This window comes from Anopheles arabiensis, chromosome 2 (assembly GCF_016920715.1).
Source record: "Anopheles arabiensis isolate DONGOLA chromosome 2, AaraD3, whole genome shotgun sequence".
Taxonomy (NCBI): domain Eukaryota; kingdom Metazoa; phylum Arthropoda; class Insecta; order Diptera; family Culicidae; genus Anopheles; species Anopheles arabiensis.
This window is the reverse complement of record NC_053517.1, coordinates 13,940,672-13,955,740: the sequence shown is the minus strand read 5'-3', so window position 1 is coordinate 13,955,740 and position 15,069 is coordinate 13,940,672. Positions and strand designations below refer to the sequence as shown.

General features: G+C 50.2%; 1 protein-coding gene across 9 annotated transcripts in view; it reads right to left on the bottom strand.

Moving 5' to 3' along the window:
• Window positions 1-15,069, bottom strand: part of LOC120895887 (AF4/FMR2 family member lilli) — an 80,787-nt gene that overhangs the window by 15,888 nt on the left and 49,830 nt on the right. For 3 of the 9 annotated variants that reach the window (XM_040299596.1, XM_040299599.1, XM_040299604.1), the window contains exon 1: window positions 13,199-14,167. The exons of 4 other annotated variants lie outside the window; for them this stretch is intronic. The gene's annotated coding sequence lies outside the window, so the exon portion shown is untranslated. Of the gene's footprint in view, window positions 1-10,138; window positions 10,218-13,198; window positions 14,168-15,069 lie in introns of those variants that run through there. 2 more of the 9 variants (XM_040299598.1, XM_040299600.1) reach the window with 2 other exon arrangements.

Below are 15,069 nucleotides of genomic sequence, written 5' to 3'. Positions count from 1 at the left end.
GTGTACCCGTTGGGGTTCTTGCTTGCTTTTGCCGGCGTCTTTAATCCATTTCCACCACGCGCACGCACACGCACCATATATTTATGGCCAACAGGTGCTTGTTGCGCGAATGAACGAGGCCTTTCGCCCTCCTGAGTCGCGCGCTTACACAGAAAGATTACAAGATCGTTTGTCGGCGGCACAGAACACTACACAGAGAGCAGAAACGAGAGAGAGAGAGAGAGAGAGAGAGAGAGAGAGAGAGAGATGAAGGGAGGACCGAGAGACATCGAGACGCCCACCACAATCATGTCTCTGGCGCTGGGCGCTTTTGCCGCTTGCCTAAATCCCAAAACATTTCGATTGATGGCGCACACTGCACACTGCACAAACACACCGAACGCTGGAAAACCCCAGCGAAGTGGAAGTCGGGAAAAGTAGCGAGCAGTCGCCCACTACTCTGTTCGATGTTGTTGCGCGCAGAAACGTTATAGAGCACCGGCATCATCATCATCGGGCTACCCCTTTTTCGTGGGGAACCCACACAGGAACCGCGCCTGCAGGGCACAACCAAACAACAACAACAACCCCCAGAATCGGGAGACAAACATACAGCACCACACACACACATCAGCAGTGGCCAAACAGACAAACGGTGTGCACACTGGATCGATCAGCCCGCTCCCCATTATTGTACAAACAAATGCGCGAACGGCAGCAACAATGCGCGCTTGGTTGGTTGCTGGATGGATAGGGTAGCGTCTCTCGGAGAATTGATTTTCTTTTGCTGCTGCCGGGGGGGATGTGGAACGATGAAGGAAAATTTGCTTGAAACAAAGCAAGAATGCTAAATCTTTGGGTGGAGGAGCTCGAGCTAGAGGAATGCGCCGCTGCCATTTTTGGTGCGTTCGGCGATGACGCAAGAGCCAAGCCACATGGGATCGAGCACATTGGAACACAAGCACAGAAAAGATTGCCCCATAATGAAATGCTGAAATTAAACGATTGTAAACCATTTTGAGGGGTTTGTCGGATACGGAAAGACGATCGTTCGATGTGGATCAAACCAACTTCAAGACATCACAATTTTTAGCAAACGATAAGCCAGCTCCGGCATGGGAAGCGAATTTTCCCACAGCACAGGAAACCCTGGGAACCAACCATTCAGAGGGGCCGTGCTGTGATAAGCCAACCGCAACTCAAGATCCACCGAACCACCGAACTCTTCTGCCGGAGGGGGGGGGGCGGCAAAAGAAAGCAAAAGTACAATGCGTCACGAGGATGTCACGTCAAGATTTGCTCCCAATTGCTCGACTAATACGCCTACGCCACCTACAATCAAGCGAGACGACAGTGGCATTAGAAGTCAGCGAAAGTCAGCAGAAACGACAGGGAACAGGGCGCGTCCATCATTTGTCACGCGGAGCAACGTCTCAACTCAAAGGGGGCTTGCGTACGCACACCTAGCTTTTGTAGGCATGTTTTCAGATAGGGGATGGAGGAGAGATTGTTTCCTACTTCGTGACCTACTTCCAAAGCAACGGTAATTACGAACAAGAACGGAGTAAGAAGCGAAGCAGTTCTACTACGTTCGCTTGGGCGCTTTCCCTGGCCCCTGGCGGCTGGATGTAGTTTACAGTATACGGGCCACATGACCATAAACACCTCGACGCATCACTACGCCTACCAGGATGACGACGCATTGCGTAACGCGTGATCGCGTAACGCCATCTGCGCAGAGGAACCATTCTCATCCGCAGCCCGACTACACACACGTGTTTACCCACTTCGGAAGGGCACAGCGCAGCGACGAAGACGTTCTTATCGTGGGACGCACTAAAACATTATCACGCCGATGTGGCTTCCCCCCCCCTTCCCCCCTCCCCTTCCTTCAGTGCTGCCAAACGCACAGCCTCGAGACGCGAACGACTTTTGGCGTGATGCAGCTAAAAAGGAAAAACACAGACATACACACGCGCGCAAAAGCCACATTAGAAGAGAGCGAGAGAAAAAATAGGTAAAACCCCCCCGGTGAGGGGGGAGCGCTTGACTGGCAACCTTTTTTTTCTTTTTTTGCTTAACCTTGAAATTGGCGCCTCGCTGGAAAAGATGGCGTCGCTCCGCGTCAAGCGTGTAGCGTAAACATACACATGATCGTATATACTTTGTGAGGGGCAAGCTAAGGGTGGATGAAGGGCTGATCGAATGGGCAGCACGCGCCCACTACATTTGGGGGTTGGAGGGAAGGGGGGAGATGGCGTATTGTGTGCGCGCACGAAAGAGGATGACACGCGCAATCCACCTGCCAACACAACACAGCAATGATTATGAAGTGTGCATGTGTTTGTGTGGGATCAATGCTACTAACACACACACACACACTACCTGACTCGTGTAGAATGAAGAAAAAAACACAAACAAACGATAACGAGCCTATTTTACCCACAAAGCCTCTGTCTCTCTCGTTCTCTCTCTCTCTCTGTGCTTGTGTATGTACTTAGCTTATATTGTAAGCACTAAGCGCACGGGAGACGCCATTGCTACCGAGGAGCTGAAAGGCTTCCCCATTTTCTTTTTATTTTCGCTCTCCAATAGGAGGAGAAGGAGGAGCACTATTTATTATACGCCGCAACATTATAAAAGCCACGCGGGCTTTTGTTTGTTTCCAAACACACACACACACACACATGTCCATGTGGCAGGCACGCGAAAAAGGCGTCATTTGAGTGGTGACGCCTATTCCCCCCCCCCATCAAATGACTTGTGTTACAAGTGCAAAAAATAGAAGTAGAAAAAACGTACCACAACACACACACGCGCACACACACACACAGAAACGGAGCAATAAATACACAACAAGCTGCGTCGTATCGGTAAAACGTGGCACCACCAGTCGGCAGCAGCATCGTCATCATCATCATCATCATCGCCGGGTGTAGCAACTCCACTCTTGCTAACATAGATTGGTGACATGTGGAGAGGAGGGGGGGGGGCTCTTTCCAAATTAACAGTTTTAAAGAGAAATCAAGCACACGGACGCAGAGCCTACTGCTCTAATAAAACAGTAGATGACAGAGGAGGAGGAGGAGGTAATACTACTTCCCCCATCTGCCAATGAAGCTCCCAAAACCAATATCTAATCGCATTTTAGCAGGCGTTGCTGTATACAACTGTGGAGACGGTTTCTTGCTCTCTCTTTCTCTCTCTCTTCCTTTTTCTCCCTCTCTCTTTGACGGTTTTTGCGGTTAATGCTCAAGGTCAGAGATAAACAAAATTGCAACAACAACAACAAAAAAGCACGCTGTCTTTGTGACACGTTTTCGTCTTGTGGTCTCGCAGAGAGACTTCCCCGTTTTCTTTTTGCGGTGAATTTTGTAGATAGAAAGAGAGAAAGAGAGATACAGCCACAGAAAGAAAAGGTAATTCAATGATGTGTGGTGGCACAATAATACATATAATTGCCCTTTTAGGGGCCAGAAGCCTTCGAACTTTGTGCTCAGGTCACAGAAGAGCATTTTGGTTCCATCAAACGCAAGACACGCGCGCGCTAGACCCCCTTGGAGCCGTATACGACACACACGGAAGCTACAGCAGGGTGAATAAATTTTGGGGTGAAAACTCACCATAGCAACAGCAACAGCAGCAGCAGCCAACGGTCAACACTTTACCGGTGTGTCTGGTTTGTACGCGTTTGCCAGCTTTTGAAGCGTAAAAAGCCGAAGCGAAAGCTTTCAAGTACAAAAAAAAAACACACACACACACACACGGAGGACCAAAAAAAATGGGAAAAGCGAGTACAATCGATGGCACAGTGTTTATGGGGCCTCTGCACGCGTGTCCACGGAAAATGGAAGATCAGCAAAGATGGTGGACGCCTGTGTTCCGCAAATAGAAGGCAAATGGAGTGAGAAGCAGGAAGCCATACACACACACACACACCATCCTTAGGGTTAAATACTTTTCCACGGCGCTTTTCAACATGATGCCCTTTCCATACTGGCAAAAGGACTCGCGGGTGGCGTCGGCTGTCTGTGTACATCGTTTGTATCCAATGCTGCCCCCGCCCGTATGTTTGTGTTTGTGTGGGGAAGCAACAGAAGAAATAGAAGGAGAGAAAAAAACGGTTCACCAACTACGGCATCATCCTCGGTGGGCAGAAACATAACCCCACCGACCACCACCACCACCACCACCACCATCATTGCCCAGTTTGTGGGGTGGCTGTCCTTCAGAAGCGGCCTCTTCTCGAACGCGCGCGCGTGTCCGTGCGCCTTCCACCGGAGTATGTTTTGCCGCTGGACGCACTCGAAAAAAGGCCACAACGTTGCTTGTAGTGGTGAGGCAGTAGCTTAGTAGTGGTGGTAGTATTAGTAACAGAGAGGTAAAGGCTTAACGCGCTGCAGCTCAGCTCGGCTCAGAGCCCGTTATCGCTTGACATTTGTTTACATACACCGCGCTCGCGCGCGCGCTTGTGGCGCGGCGTCTTTCAGCCCCTTCAGCTTCGCTGTTCCAAAACAGCGCTTCCCCACGATCCATCGCCTGCTCCGTTTGCTTTCTGCTACGTCAACGATACAAACACACACACGCGCGCGTAGAAGCTGCTGTGCAACGAAGCAGCAAATAAGACGAGTAGCACCACACAACAACAAAATAACAGCAGCAGCAGCAGCAGCAAGAAGAACAGAAGAGAGCGACCAGAAAAAAAACATAAACCAAATAAACACAAACAACGCCATCTCGTTCGCTTACTGCTTGTGTGTCTCTCTACTGGAACACGGTAGGTAAGCCAAGGGAAAAGAAATGCGCCTTCACCACACGGATTTTTGCCAACATCACCACCATCCCCTGCCTGCCTGGCTGGCTGCTTGATCAACAAAACTCGTCCAAATAAACACATTTTGGGGGGCGAACAGCAGCAGCAGCAGCAGAAATGGCGACCCGCCCTGAATCACGATGACTTCATGGTTCTTTTTCGCACAATCCCTCTATCGTGGGTCGTGAAAATCGAGTTTATGGAGGTTTGTGATGAGTAATTGCACTAAACACACACACACACACGCCTTTTTATCAAATTGTAACAACTGTAAGCGCCGGTCATTCGTGGTGTGTGTGTGTGGCTTTCTAAACGGCGGGTGACGGCAATAAAACTGTTTCTTCATCGATCGCTATCTCTCCTACTTTGCAAAGCAGAAGGTGATGTGTGGCCGCGCGTGTCCGGATGTTTATTGCACCGTCCCCTCCTCTCACCCGGTAGCTAAGCAGCTAAGGAGCTTCGGTGGAAGAGCTAGTAGCAAGAGTAGCGCTTCGCTTTCTGCGCAGTTTTTTTCTTTTTAAAAAACAAATCGAAGTAAGATTGATTGGAGAAGCTCCCGCTCTCGAAGAGTTGCCAACGGTGGCGCACACTTGTAATAAAACAAAAGCTGTGTAATAAAACACGACTCGGAGCAGCCCCCGCTGCTAGGGAAGGAGCAAGAGAGAGCGAGTATAAAAGTTCATATTGTGTTTTATGTTTCAACCCAAAAATGGATAGAACACAATTATGCAACGATGCGGCATCGCGGCATTGTAAGTCTTCATAGGCCTCCCTTCTACAAAAACAACACGCACTGTCATTGATTTTCCAGCACGCCACGAAGGCAAAACCCCATCCGCACCGGGGTTCGCACCCAAGAGAGAGCGCGCGCGCGCCGGTGTTACGTCATCTCGTGTCTCGTCCCTCTGGCGGAAGCAGACACACGCACGGTGCTACAACACAACACGCGGTCATCAGAACTGCCACTCGATATACACCTTGGACGTTCCCCGACAAACCAATCGAAACATACGAATTTACATCCACAAATCCCAGTCACGTCATCGTCACTCTCCGAAGAAGCCTACCACACCATGTGTGTTGGTATGCGTGTGTAGCGTTCGCATTACGCCGTTGCGCACAGACACCAAACAACAAAGTAGCGCCGCAATGCTATCGAGCACACAATGAAAGTGCACACGGCGGCGCGGTTGGTTCGCGCAAACAAACAAATCTCCGCACAAAACGACCGACGACCATCAGATGACTCTCGCGCTCGTGTGCAGCAGCAGGCAGGCTTTGATGACAGGTCATTCTGCCCTGTGTTGTTGGGGACGGATCGATCTCACCCAATCACGCTCTTTTTGTCCGTGCGTCCGTTCGCAAATTGTAGCGCGGCCTACATTTTGCGTGTCTGCTGAAAAAAATGGCCACCCGATGGCGGATTTCGCTTGCCTATTTACTTTCGCCCCATCTACACACACACACAAATGATGGTGACGCCGGTGTCGAGAGTAGCGTATGAAACGTGTTCGCTTCGTTGCTATGGCGTGGCGAGATTACTGCTGACAGACGCGCACAGGTACGCCGCCGCTCGATCTCCCTTTCCCCCTCTCACTCTCTCTCTCTCTCTTTCTCTGTATCTGCGGCGCTCTCCTCGGAAGCTACAAGGCTTTGTTGTTTTGACAGCTAGAAGTACTACCCGGCTATGGTAACGATCCGGGTAGGCGACGGCCACCGTCTTCAAATCTACTTCCCCTCCCATTGGAAAGTGAATTCGGTGTTCGGTAAAAATACGGTTACATTTCAATATTCATTTTCTACAACGACCACACGAACTGCTACGAGTGCGAGTACTGCGACAGAAGGGAGGTGCCAGAACACAACCCGATCGAACCAACACGGAAGCGTAGCAATCGGCACTGAACATTTTGCATGCGTAACAACACCGTCCATAGTGTCCATCTTCTGTCACTAGCGCGCAGAGACATCTACCGCGAGCCAAGTAAGGAACCTTTCTCTACACTTTTTTGTTCCGCTGTCTAGTCTCTAGCCATCAAGTATTGACCAACCCTGAACGCGGGAGGAGATGACGGTCGTAGCGCATCTTCTTGTTTTAAACTGCCCCCAGGGACGCCGCAGCAGTTCCCCCGGTACCGGCTCTTTGCCCACCACCCCCTTTGGGTCTGTCGTACCTTATCTAGGTCACAGCTAGACGGTCTCGTTCGTCCCCGGGAAGCGATAAACGATGCGATACACTTTTCGGTGTGCACACGATGCAAAACAGCTAATATATACACATCAAAAGGGGGGGGGGGGTGGGTGGTTTGCGGCATCGTTGAGGTTGATGGTTTAGGATGAAGGTGGGACACGGTTTCGGGATTGCACAGCAAAACACCGCGCAGCGCCGCGTGATTGGTTTGACACGCGCGCATGACATCGTGCGACGAGGGTGTGGGGGGGAGGAGGGGGTTAAAGGGAGCAGCACACCACAACCAGTGGAAAGCTTTACACAGTTTGTACATATCCAAACAAACTAACAGCAACAACAAAAAGAACCGGACCGGCCCGAGACAGTGAGGAAATGTTTTGTAGCGAAATTGGACGGTTGGCGCTAATTGGAGAAGAGCCACCTGACACACAGGTGCATACATCCCCATATACAGCTATTATGAGTGCACGGGCGGGTCACTGGCGGACAGGTACGAGCAGAAGAGAACCAACCGAAATGTGCATCACACACGTGCAACGTGCTGCTGCTGCTTTTCTATTATACCTTCTCGTGCCTCATGGGGGGTGCCGCCTCAAGTTTCCAACCACTGCGGGCAAAGTGTACAAACAGCATACGCTGAAGAAGCGCTTTTAAGACGTTCTCAAGTACGAGAAACGCCATCAAGTGTTTATTTCGCACACAAACATACATTAAGCGGACGTTGGTGGAGAGAAATAGAGAGAGAGGCAGCAGAAGAAGGAGCAAAGGAAGTCGGGAGGATGCACACATACAAGATGTAACAATTAGTAGGACGACTTCGAAGTCCGGAGGGTGTTGGAGGCTCATCCAGTCTTTGATACGGAGGTCGGGGGGGTTGGGCTTGTAAGTGCATCTTCAGAACCGCGAATGGTGTATGGGTGAGTTTCTGCAAGCTTTCTTGCAAATGCAAGACAATAGAGGTTACTAATGAACATTTGGAGAATTTTCGGGGAGGTAAGAACATACGGAATGGAACGAAATTTTCCTATTGTGCAAACAAACATTATAGAACAATGTACTAATAGAACCCCCCCATCTATGGTACTTTTGCATGGAAGTTACGGGCACATCATGTAGATGTCTAAGACCTATCCTCCGGGAACATCGTCTAGATGTCTAAGACCAAATGCCCAACAACATGGCAGAGATGGCATCACATAATTGAAATCCTAACGGAATGTGAACTCTATTAGTTCTAGAAAACATCAAAGAAATCGCTGTCAGTTCTGGGATATTAGTGGTAATTCTTCATCCACATTGCTGCTACAGTCAATATTAGATACCGATTAGCATTAACCCTGATCTAGAGCAATGACTCAATGTGTTAAATACTGTCGCTTCTGTACATCGCAAACATGCCCATTTAGAATGACGATGAAATGGTTTGTGTATGGATTTGAGTTACGTTTCGTTTTTAGAAGAATACCGGGTGCCGATTTCCACACGTCATTAAGAGTTGGCGAAGAGTTATAGCTTCATTACGTTACTGTTTCGTTGGATGCCCCTGGCTAATCCCCATACCCTCGGGGGGCGGTGACACAACACACCAAACACTCCCGCAACCAGGGCGATTAGGGGGGGGGAGTGTGATGGTGGATGTTAGGATAAGCGTCGTTTATCGCGTCCTGTCGCTTCACACACACACAGACACAGACACTGTTGTGACGCATTCATCCAAGCGACGCCGTTGGACGGGGTCGGCTCAACAAAGTAGGCCCTCTGTGCTGTCGACTTTGAGGGGCAGGGGTTGCGTTATCACTGTTTGACAGCAACCATTTATTGTACCGCGGGTATGGTATCTGTGTGCGTGCGTGCGTGCTTGCGTGCGCACGTACGTGCATGCTGCTATTTGCACTCTGTCGGACTATCTCTATCCTCTACAATCGCTCTCTATCGCGCAACACACAAATCAACATGTGAAGCCCGTGGATCAAAGTAGGTTTGGCTTCTTTGGTACAAAGCCTCCCCCCTGAGACACTCGGTACCCAGATACACACACACACACACACACACACAAGGTGTCTGACATTCCTGCACAGGGTGGCAGATGAAGAGAAAAGTCCTCCTCTTTACAGACCCCTCCCATCCTCCCCCCTTAACTTTGCTCTTTTTGCTCTATTTTCGTACACGCACACAGCACACGCATCCGTGACGCGCTTTGCGTCGAACGGACCACGCGTGGAAATTGCTAGAACGGGCTCGTTTCGGCGTATTACAGAGTTAGAGAAAATAGGAATGAAATAGTCACACACAAACACACAAACAAAGCTTCCTTTCGCGAGTGGGTGCTTTACAAAGGCGAATTTTCTTTTATAACACAAAAAAGTTTCGCTTAGTTACTTACAAACCTACACTCGCTCTTACGTTGCATGCAACAAAAAATAGTTCTCGAAACACACACACTGCCGATTTACCGTGTGCCGGATGACGTACTTGCAGCCGTAATAACGATTTACGGACCCCGTGAACCGTGTGTTCCGGAGCAGGCAAAGGCAGCACAAAAATTCCCAACCATTTGCAGCGCGTCATTCCCCGAGCGGGCCCCCTGTCAGCGAATTGATTTAATTCCTCGCACACACATTCCAATCATCCAATGTGTGCGGATGGAAATTAGATGCAGCGGCGGCGACGCACATCACCATAATAAAATGGTCGCACGTACGGTACACAGCGGCACAGGCACACACACACACTGCGGTCGCTCTCTATCGGTGTGTTAGCGCGCGTCCATTAAATCGTTAGACGACACAATTTGTTTACTAACGCGGCGACGCTCGCACACACTACTAGCAACGGCTGCTGCTGCTGCTGCTTTTCAGCCATCATCATCATCATCTTCCACGCATTGGGGAATTGCCACGACGCCAAAACCGATGTGTGCATGTGACAGACAGACATATCGATTGCGTAGTTTGCGTAGCAACTGGAGAAACGAATGATAGCGCAGCAGGTAAATTAAAGTGGTTCATTTTTAACCAAAAGGTAAGGTAAGGAAACAATTGGTACAATGTATGGCAATAGCGCAAATGGAAACAGAAACCTTCCGGTGTCTATTTTTGGGCGACAGCAATGCGATAAAAACACACACACAAAAAAACACAAATCATACCACATACCGATACAAGAAGGGCTTCAAATTCCGTCACATTGCAGCAGCGGTGGTGGTTGGTTTGGTTGGTATTACACTTGGTGCTGCTGATGATAAGCAAAAGAACCAAAACTGTGACCACACACACACACACACACACACACACACAAACGCAGTTGTAATATCTGTCAAATTGCGCTCTCTCTCTCTCTCTCACACACCGTAAAGAGTTCCAATTTCACGCAAACACATCATCATAGCAACATCCCCAAACTGGGTGTGTGTGCCATGGAAACGCAGTTAAACTCCAACCTCCCCTCCCTCCACCATCACCTAATGTGTCTCTCTGCATCGTCCTTACTTGCGCACGTCTGTGTGCGTGTGCGTGTGTGTGCATGTGTGGGGGGGGGATGCGTGTAAGAGGAAAGGCGGTGGAGGGAACACAAACGAGCGCGCACACACCATCATACATGCTGGCTATGGTACGCGTCGCCGGAAGGAACTGCCAAATAGGTGTTGTCATCGAACCAATTCTTCCTTCCCCGATGCCCACAAGCACAACAAACACACCGATGACGCAGTGTCTCGACCGTGGCAAAAAGAAGAGAGAGAGAGAGAGAGAGAGAGACTGAGCGAACGCTTTTTGAGTGAAAACTTTTCCCTAACCATCCCAGCTGCAGTACACTGCAGTGTGTGTGTGAGTGTGTTTGTGGAACAAACAAGAAGTAGGCGGCTGGAAAGGGGTGGAAAGATTAGCACAGATTTTCTTGATCGGTTGCTAAGGAAAAGAAAACAACCGCACCAACACACACACACACACACACACACACAGACGCACGCACGGACCCACACGGCTATCCATCAGTCATAGCGCACATTAGCAAAACGCGGACACGTACACACACACACTCAAGCAACAGAGCAGTAGTAAAAAAAAACAAACAATTTTTGTGCGGCCGCTGCGCAATCTGCCTGCAACACAAACGGGACAAAACACGGTAAGAACCTTCACACACACAGTCGCTCGCTCGCTCGCACACGCTAGATGATGCGTAAACACACGGTGTGATGATGATGTAAGGGTAACAACAGCGGGCAGTTTTGTTCGCACACGGCCGTACGCCAACCAACAACAACAACCACCAACAACAACTCTTCTCAATTCCTGGCGACGCTGCTTGGTGGTCGGAGGATTTTCCGCGTCACTTGTACTGCGGGCGCCCCCGACACATACACGGCCGCATACGACACGCACGACAATACCATTCCATCACAGCAACGAGCACCGAGCAACGAGCACTACTCTGCGGGAGAGGCTCTCCCGCGTGTGCGCGTGTGACTGTGCGTGTGTGTGCATCAGACGTGGGGGTCCTTTTTAGGGGGTTTTTCCAGTGAAAGGGGACGATCGGGAAGGGGAGAGGAGTTCACCAGACGCAATGTTTCCGGTTTTTCCAATCAGCAGCCAGCGCACAGACAAACACACACACACATGGCGTAGAGTTCGTACCATATTGGGTAATGTAACATTTTGCTCTTCTCGCTCTTTCTCTCTCTTTCTCTCTCTTTTTTCTATCTCTCTCTCTCTACGGTTTTTATCGCTCTTCTCAAAGTTACGATAATGTAAACGGGATTGTTTCGAGAAGAAAATAACAAACAGCACACTCACTACACACTAGAAAGAAACGCATTTCATGATCATGATGATGATGATGATGATGATGAGAATTAGCAATAAAAAAAATCCTCACACGCACACCGGCAGTTCAAAGTGCTGTGCCATTTAGCCAACCATTACCCCCCTCGGTGGCCTTTCGCATAAATAAATGACACCACACTAGCGACAAACACTCCAACACACACACAGACACGAAAGATGGAAGCAGAATTTTGATGAGAACACCAGTCAGGGAAAGGGAAGGGGATGCGTTCACAGATTTTCACCCTCAAAAATGCCTCTGCCCTGTCAAGCAGCAAAGAAGTGCACGACAAAACCCAAGGCAACCAAAGTGGAGAAACCAACCACACACAGCATAGTTGATTGCGGATTGCGAAACGGGTTTATCAACGCCGATGCGCTGTCGCAGTGTGTGTGTGTGTGTGTATGTGCGTGTCGGGAGAAAGCAGGATATGACGCGCGCTCGCCCCAGTGAGGGGGAGAGGGAGAGAAAAGAAGGATAACTGCCCTTTTCAGCTTGCTTTTCCCACTGTCTCCACAATCACTGACCAATACAAACGTATTATGGGACAAATTCTACGAAAGCATTGGGGAGAGTTGAGGGGGGGGGGCTGGTGGAATGGGGAGGTCACTCACAACATTGCGTCGTCAAGGAGCCGGAAAGCAAATTGAGCAGCACAGCAGCTACAAAATTCACAAAAAAGGACCATCAAAGCTCACTTTTCTCTTGTTAGAAAAGGAAGTACGTACTAAAGAGAGAAAAAAAAACTGCACTCTTTTCCATTTTTTTGAAATCTCTCTTCTAGTCTCTCTCTCTCTCTCCTGCTTTCTGTATCTAGTTTATTTGATTTCTGTTTTAATTCAATTTTTTACTTCCAATCCACGCTGCCGCTGCTTTTGGGAACTATCGACACGATTCCAGTGACGTCACGATGCTTAGGGATGAAACTGTACCTTGCCAACAGGGCGGGGGGAAGGGCGGACGATGTAACCCTGAATAAAGCAGTTTAATCAGCGCAAGACGAGGTAACCACAACTGATTGGCCCCTGCGGTTGGCCCGCCCCGACACGCTAATATAGCAATAAACACAGAAAGAGTGTAGGGAAAAATTGCTTCACAACACACACACACACACTGCTTTCTCCTAGTCGCCCTTCAGTCGCCCTGCCTCTTTCCATCGACCCCTTTTTTTTTTTGTTCACGATAAAAGAAACGCTACCATGTTGTCATGCCCAGGAAAGTGACATTTCTACATTTCGGCCTACTCTTCCTCATTTGGGCTACCCTAGATCGAACACGCATCGATTTGTACACACACACTTTTCGCGAAACTAGCACACCACACGCACGCACGCACACACAAGACACAAGCAAAGGCACTAATCGCGTCAGAGGCAGGCATTTATACTTACCGATATGTTATTTCGCTTCAATAAAAGCGTGATGCGTTTTGGCGGAGCCAGCGGCGGCGATGGCACTGTGTGGAGGACACCACCACCTCGGGGGTTGCAATGCGTGCGTTTACCTCCCGGCCACCTCCGTTCTCTGGGGGCCACCGTGCGTGTGTGTGTGTCTGTTGGCCACGTTTTACTTCCAAAACTTTTCGCAAAAACGCACACCGTGCACAACCGTACACACACGCGCACGCACACACACAGGCCGTTTTCGCGTTCGCCGCACACGCACAGGCAGAGACACACACACACAGTCGGGCAGGTTGCTCCTTTCCTACTGCCCCGCGTGCGCACGCCACAGGTACCACCACACACCACGCAGCGGAAGCGCACACACGCACACACCGCACACTGCGTGTGTCCGGTTTTTTGTACACGCCAGTAGACACTTCAGCACCCAAAAGGCGATGTGAAAATAAACCACAAACTGGGGGTACGGGGGGGGGATCAAACACAGGGCACTTTTCACGGCACTGGAGCAAGGTGTGCACCGTAATCGTTTGAATCCTTCTCCATCATGTAACAAACGCACACACACACACGCGCACACGCAGCAGACACAGAAACACACGCGTGCACAGCTCCTGTGAGAGGTAACCCAGGGAAACCTTGGGACAAAACGTACGACGTCCGTGTGTCAAATGGGCCCAACTGGCACACAAAACTGTGCCTTTTTTTCGTGCGTGTGTTTGTCACGCAGTATGTACCGGGGGCAGGTTTTGATCCGTTTAAGGTGTTGTAAAACCTGTACACGCAGTCACCCCACACACACGCACACACACACGCTGCCGTCTTGGATAACAAAACGCCGCCGGAAGCCGCGATCGGCTGCCACACAGAAACTCTCCGGGCACAGACGGACCGAGAGAGGCGGACACACACGCGCGCGCGTTACGACGGTTCAAACTGAAATGAAATGCCACCGCACAGTCGGGGCGAAAAATGTGAGGCTAACCCGACAAACGGGGCCGACAAACCAGAGCATGGCTGTGTGTGTGTGCGTATGTTTGGCGCTCGTCGCATTCGAGCACAAACAAATTTACCCACAGCGTGTGCGCTCGCTCTCTTTCTCTCTCTCTTGCTCGCGCAACCACAAACTATCACACTCTCTGTTACTCGAATGCGGTCGCTCACCAGACGGCGCAGAGATATTCGCGAGAGCGGGCGAGAGTGTGTGACAGAGAGAGAGAGTAAGTGTGTTGCTGTTCGCAGCACACCACCGTTGGATGGAATTGTGTGTGCTCGTCGATCAGCTGTTGCTATAGTTACCGTCGCAGCACACCCCACACACACACACTCGCAGCGACACGGACGCGTCAAAATACCGGTCGGCAGAGCGAGACAACACGTGCGAGCAGCGCACTCATTCCTGTGTATATATGTGTGTGTCACCTCACACGGCCGCGCGCGCGTATACAAACAAGTGTAAACAAATCCGCCTGTGCCCGCGAGAAGAAGCTCCACCACACCTGCACCACGCGCAACCCCGCTTTCCGCTTCACACCTTTTTATCTAACGATCAGCCCGTTGACACGAGTGCAAAATAAAAAAAATATAGGAAGAAGCAACGCTGCAATGTGTATTTGTGTGCCCGCGTGAGGTGCGATAATTCGATTTGATTCCCTCTTTCGACCGGCTGTCGTCCTGCTTTCCCGCTTGTGCACAGTGCGGTTCGGGGGAAGGGGTAGGAAGATGGAGAACGAAGGTTCAAACATTCCACCGGAGCGAAAACACACACACACACGCAGAGCGCAGATCAAAAGAGAGAGAGAGAGAGCGAAAGTCGCAAAGCAACAAACACCGTTAGCAGCAGGCGGCGGCGAAGGGTT